This window comes from Pteronotus mesoamericanus, unplaced genomic scaffold, assembly GCF_021234165.1.
Source record: "Pteronotus mesoamericanus isolate MK-2021 breed Mesoamerican mustached bat unplaced genomic scaffold, CSHL_Meso_final contig_130, whole genome shotgun sequence".
NCBI classification, from domain to species: Eukaryota; Metazoa; Chordata; class Mammalia; order Chiroptera; family Mormoopidae; genus Pteronotus; species Pteronotus mesoamericanus.
Genome location: NW_026555060.1, coordinates 8,977,549 through 8,983,940, shown reverse-complemented (window position 1 = coordinate 8,983,940; position 6,392 = coordinate 8,977,549). Strand labels below are relative to the sequence as shown.

Here is a 6,392-nt window from a genome sequence, read left to right as displayed (position 1 = left end):
ACAGGTACTTTCTTATTCCAATAACAAGGTGAATAGAGAAGCTTTCAAACATCAAAATTCCAATTGGAGCTGGCATACAATTAATTACGGTCCACCTTTAGAGATATTTGGCATTGAGTATAATAGCTCTTTCAGCTTCAGTAAAGCATTGTACAAAAAATTCCTGTTTAGCATCCTTGATGATGAATCTAAGTATCTAAGTAGGACATTCACTGATAATGGCCTAACAAAATGCACCAGCCCATGAGACTACGCTGAAATATCCAAATGAGCTCTTTTTCTGGCTGTAACTATGGAGGGTGCAGAAGAGAAGAAGAAGGTTCCTGCTGTGCCAGAAACTCTTAAGAAAAAGCAAAGGAATTTTGCAGAGCCGAAGATCAAGCACCTGAGAAAGAAGTTTGCCCAGAAGATGCTTCGAAAGGCAAGGAGGAAGCTTATCTATGAAAAAGCTCAATACTATCACAAGGAATACAGACAGATGTACAGAACTGAGATTCGAATGGCTAAAATGACAAGAAAAGCTGGCAACTTCTATGTACCTGCAGAACCCAAATTGGCATTTGTCATCAGGATCGGAGGTATCAATGGTATAAGCCCAAAGGCCCGAAAGGTGCTGCAGCTTCTTTGCCTTTGCCAGATCTTCAATGGCACCTTCAGTAAGCTCAACAAGGCTTCAGTTAACATGCTGAGGATTGTGGAACCATATATTACATGGGGCTACTCAAACCTGAAGTCAGTAAATGAATTGATCTACAAGCATGGTTATGGCGAAGTCAAGAAAAAACGAATCGCCCTAACAGATAAACGCATTGATTGCTCGATCTCTTGGTAAATATGCCGCCATCTACCTGGAGGATCTGATTCATGAGATTGATCCCGCTGGAAAACACTTCAAAGAAGCAAACAGCTTCCTGTGGCCCTTCAGATTATCTTCTCCATGAGGTGGAATGAAGAAAAAGACCACCCATTTTGTAGAAGGTGGAGATGCTGGTAACAGGGAGGACCAGATCAACAGGTTTATTAGAAGGATGAACTAAGGTATCTGCCATGGTTATTTTTGTAATCTGGTCAGTTAATAAACAGTAACTGCTTTAAAAATGAAAAATGAAAAAAAAAGAAATATCCAAATGAATTAATAGCTATCAATGATGGTGTTACCTCTAAATTTAGATCATACAAGGCCCCAGGACAATGAGAGAGAGAAGTGTTGCATGAGGGCTACCACCCATCCCTGCTTATGGCTGAGTGGGGACTAGAAGCAGTATTTCCTCTAAACCTCAGGTTGAACTGAAGCCTGGTGCCTTTTTGAGCCTCGAGCTATAACCTCCCTTAAAATTTATGAGTATGGTAACTCTGTGTGCCAGGTCCCTCTCCGGTGTCCCTGGTGCCAGGTTATCTACCTTAACTCTTCAGCCCTAGATAACTATCTTACCAAGTGTCTGTATGACCATTTTCCATTGAACTGGATCTTGCTTCTCACTTCTCTTACTGGGCTTCCAGGGGCAACTGGACATTCATACCATAGTCAACTAGAGCCAGATACCTTGAAACCCAGACAAGATGACTTCCTGACACCCCCACAGATCTATCTTCTCTTTGACCACTGAGTCTGACCCAAATGGAATTGGTGTTCCTCACTCTCCCTCAACACTTGCTTAGATTTAGCAACCTTCCCAGCTTTTCCAAAGGCCCTGACTTGGAAGCTTTTCTCCCAGGCAAAAGCTTCTCTCATAGCACAGTTTTGGCTAAAGCGTATGTGAGACCTAGAAGTTTATTACATAACCCAAAGGAAAGGGAGCTGTCCAAGAGCATGAGATCTAGGACATTTCAAATATGCTCACAGGCTAGAGACTACAGAAGGCAACCACTAACATTCTGTTTGCAGATCCAAGGGTGTGACAAGTTTATGCCTTTCAAAATCCATTAAATTGTAGCTCAGGAGTGTGTTGCAGAAGTCACATCAAGTGGCATTACTTGATCTTTACTATTTTTTTTATTAAAATATGTGAATTGGATGTATTCAGCTAATAAATAGCAGTGCATCTCAGAAAAAGCTTAGTCATAGCCATTAAATGATTCTATTGCAGAGTGCCAGATGAATTTTATCCTAGATATAGTTCATCACTAATCAGAAAAAATAATTTACCCCAAGGACCTTTCTAAAGTTAAGAGACTATGTAAGCACAATTGACGTTGCTATTACTGCTATGTGAACATGTGGAATGGCTTTTTCATTGGAAATCTTCCACTTACCCTAGCGAGAGGTCTAAGAAAACCTCTCATAAAGGAAAACAGGTCACAGAGAAACTGTGGGTCAATGTCATCACCAGAAGAGACCAAGTCTACAAAGTCACCAACATATATATATACTTGGTTATTACCTAAAAACAGGAGCTTACACATTAGGATCTGCGCTATTCCTTTTGGACCCCAACAACCCACTCTGTCACATGTATTTTGCAAAGGCATCTTTTGTTTGAAGAAATGATTGATGACTGAGCCATGGAGGTAGTATAATCTACAACAGTCGTCCTCAAGTGTTCAAATGCATGGGAATCATCGAAAGAGTTATTAAAAGGGCAGAAATCCAGGCCCTACTTCAAGAGGCTCTGATTCAATAGTTTTGGGGCAAGGCTCAGGAATCTGCATTCAAAATAAGCACCCAGGTGATTTTGATGCTCATTCTATGTAATATACTTTGAAAAACTAATGAAAGAGTGTGGATTTTGAAATCAGATAAGTTTCAAATCCTAATTAACCATTTATTTGTTTGTAGCCTCAGGCAAGTCATTGCACTCTCTGAATCTCAGTTTCCTCATCTGTAAAATGAATATAAGGTATTCAGTAACAATCTCATAGGATTGTTGTAAATATAGAATGGAATTTGTATAGAAAGTACATAGAACATATACTAGGTGCTCAATAAATGTTAGTTTTCTACCTAAGATTCTTGGCAGGTTATTTCGAATACCTTTGCAGGTTAAGATCTAATAAGATAAGACTTTGGGGAAAACTCTTTAAGTCTCCTTTTGTACATGACTCGGAAATCTATTGCCCAAGCTAGGACACTTTTGAGAGTGAAAGGAGTTGCCATTAATAACTATGCTGAGCCCCGGCCGGTATGGCTCAGTGGATTTAATGCTGGCCTGTGAACCAAAGGGTTGCTGGTTCGATTCCTGGTCAGGGCACATGCCTGGGTTGCGGGCCAGGTTCCTGGTTGTGGGCATACCTGTGAAAGGCAATCGATCAATGTGTCTCTCCTTCTGTCTCCCTCCCTTTACCTCTCTCTGAAAATAAATATAATCTTTAAAAAAATTAACTATGTGGAGACAACAGTTTAAGCCCAGGACTGTATGGTCACCTTAATTGTTGGTCTGATAAAAGACCATGTAGTTGCACTGCTTTACCCTAATCTACTATACTGCTTAAAGTTACAGTGTTGTATGTGGTCTTTACAATTGTTTTCTTGGCAAGAGCTTTTGAACTACTGTTGGTAATCTCCTTGCAGTCAGAATCTGCCCTTAATGCATTTTTTAAAAAGAATTGATTCCTTTATTTTTAGAAAGAGGGGAAGGGAAGTAGAGAGAGGAGAGAAACATCACTGTGAGAGAGAAACATGGATTGGTTGCCTCTCATATGTGCCCTGACTGGGCACCAAACCCGCAGCCCAGACATGCGCCCTGACTAGGAATTGAACCAGTGAACTCTCACTTTGCAGAATGACACCCAGCCAACTGAGCCACACAGGTCAGAGCCCTTAATGTGTTTTCACTGCCTCTGCAATGCCTAGTATTAGTACCATGTACTGAACATAGTAGGTTCCTCAGAAAATAATTTTGAATGATTAAACAAAATAGTCTCTCTTAATACCATTATCCCCAAATAAAAAGAAATTCTAAGTCAATTCCCATTTTCTATTGTGTCCGAAAATTTCCAAAGAACTGAAATAATAAGGTTCATAGCCCAATTCGATTTCAATTCCTCTGTTGGTTTCCTTTTATATAAAATATATAGAATAAAATTCTCTCAGCCTATGAATCTCAGAATGCAGGTCAGCTGGCACCTTCATATGCCCAAGAGCCATTTTAACTAGAAGCTGGGTGACTTTTCATTTTAACCAGATCTTATACTTGCTACCCATAGATTCTTTGATAGCCATGATAAGAAAATCAGAAAATAAAGGATTCTTAACACTTTTAATACCCTTGAAGCTTAACTCATTTTACAAATGGAATGCCAAAGAATGTTATTTGAGGTTATTTGTTGTGCAACAATTTGTATTCACATAGGACTAGAAAAAATCTAAATGTCCAGCAAAATGGGACTGTTTAAATAAGAAATGACGGCAGTTCTCAACGTGCAACCATAAACTCCAGGGCTGAGTGTGAGGCCAAAGTATTCATGTTAGAGCATTATGGCATCATTCATCTTTTCCACTGTTCTGTCATTTGCACTGATGGTGCAAAAGCAATGGCAGGTAGAAATGCTGGTGCTTCAGCGGAATCAAGGCAGTACTAGGAGTCATTCTGTTCTTCACCACCATGCGTGGCCATTAAAAAGGAAAGGAGAAAGCCAGTTTTGCTTAAAGATGTCCTTGATAAAGCAGTATCAATGACCAGCCTCATTAAATCTTGATGACCCTTGAGTACTTATCTTTTAATATCCTGTGTGACAAATTGAGAAGCATTTTGAGAAGCATTTTGTCGCGTGAATTCAACAAAAAGCATTGCCGAAGGAGGGGATCCCCTCAAAGATGGGCACCCTTGCAGTTGCTTGAGGTTTAATAATGGAACATTTCACATGAAAAACTGACTGACTGGTAAAATGCAGTTATTCAAAATTGGGTATTTGGCAGATGCTTCCTTAAAATTAAATGAAGTGAACTTGCTACTTCAATGAAAACAATGGATTGCACTTCTTGCCAATGAGAAAATTGGAGCTTTGAAGAGAACATTAGAATTTTAGAAAGCTGCCAGAATTTGACAAGTACTTAATGCTTAAAGACTTTTCTGGGGAAATTGGTCATGATACTACTGAATATTGTTTTGTGATATGACACAATAAAATAGGTCAACATTTGGAAGATTTGCATAACTCAGTGAATTCTATTTTCCAAATAATTAATGCATCATGTTATATAATCTTGCATACATAAGTGATCCATTCAAAGTGTGAGTTAGACCAATAGTTCATAATACTGTACATCATATTCGAAAGTTGCTAAGAGGAGATCTTAAAAGTTCTTATCACAAGAAAAAAATTCCGTCACCAGGCATGGTGACATAGGTTTGCTGTGGTGATCATCCCCCAACAGATACAAATATTGAAATGTTGTGTGCCTGAAACCAATGTTGTACGTTTATTATACCTAGGTTTTCTAAAGTGTAAGACAGTCCAATAGATTTTAATGTAACAAATTAGAAAATGTTTATTAACGTGGTTTCAGGATCTACATTGTAACTAACCTTTAAGAAGCTACCACTTTGCTGAGTGTTAAAGTAGAGAATAGTCACAATTATCTGAGAAGCTATTAAAATACTCTTCCCTTTTCCAACTACGTATCTGTGTGAGGCCAGATTTTCTTTATATATTTCAACCAAAAAAACATTTTGCAACAGACTCAATAAAAAAGGAAACACGAGGATCCATTTGTTTTCAATTAGGCCAAACATTAAAAGGGTTTACAAAAGTTTAAAGCAATGCCATTTTTTCATACTAAATCTGGAAAGTATAGTTGATTTTCACAAATGCATTTATGTTAACATGCAGTGGGCTTATAACTGTCATTTTAAATTAATATATATTTCAATTTTTTTCAGAATTAATTTTGAATAGACATATATAATGTGTTACATAGGTGTCGGTATAAATAAGAAGCGACCATTGGACTTTTCAATAACTTTTAAGAGTATAAATGTTCCAAACACCAAAAGTTTGATAACTGCCAAGTTATGCTCTATTAGTAAAATGGAGTTCTTTGCAACAGTGGAATTTATAAGTACTTACGGAATTCACTCCATCACACATTGTTAAGTGAATGAAGTGAGTTGCATTATAATATGTATAGTATGCTTCCATTTGTATAAACATGGGGGAATAAAAATGCATAGTAATATAATTTCATATATACATCTATGTCTATACATATACACATTATTCCTTGTGAGTGTAGAGTTCTTACATATCCTAAACTGTGGTTCCAGCTGGGGCGGTGACTTGGGGTTTGAGTAAGTGGGAGAATGACTTTTCATGTTATATCCTTTGTATACAAAAACTTTTTTACAACGGACTTAAGCTATTGAGAAAGCCATTTAACCATTTAAAATCACAAAAATCATATGAAGAGGTAATAAGTTATCCAATATTAGCTAAAAATACTCAGTAGGACAGAG

The 6,392-nt window shown here is 37.8% G+C and overlaps 1 pseudogene; it reads left to right on the top strand.

Annotated features, from left to right (window-relative positions):
* The first annotated feature begins 280 nt into the window (after window positions 1–280).
* On the top strand, window positions 281–1,109 carry LOC129085595 (60S ribosomal protein L7-like; annotated as a pseudogene).
* The last annotated feature ends 5,283 nt before the right edge of the window (window positions 1,110–6,392 follow it).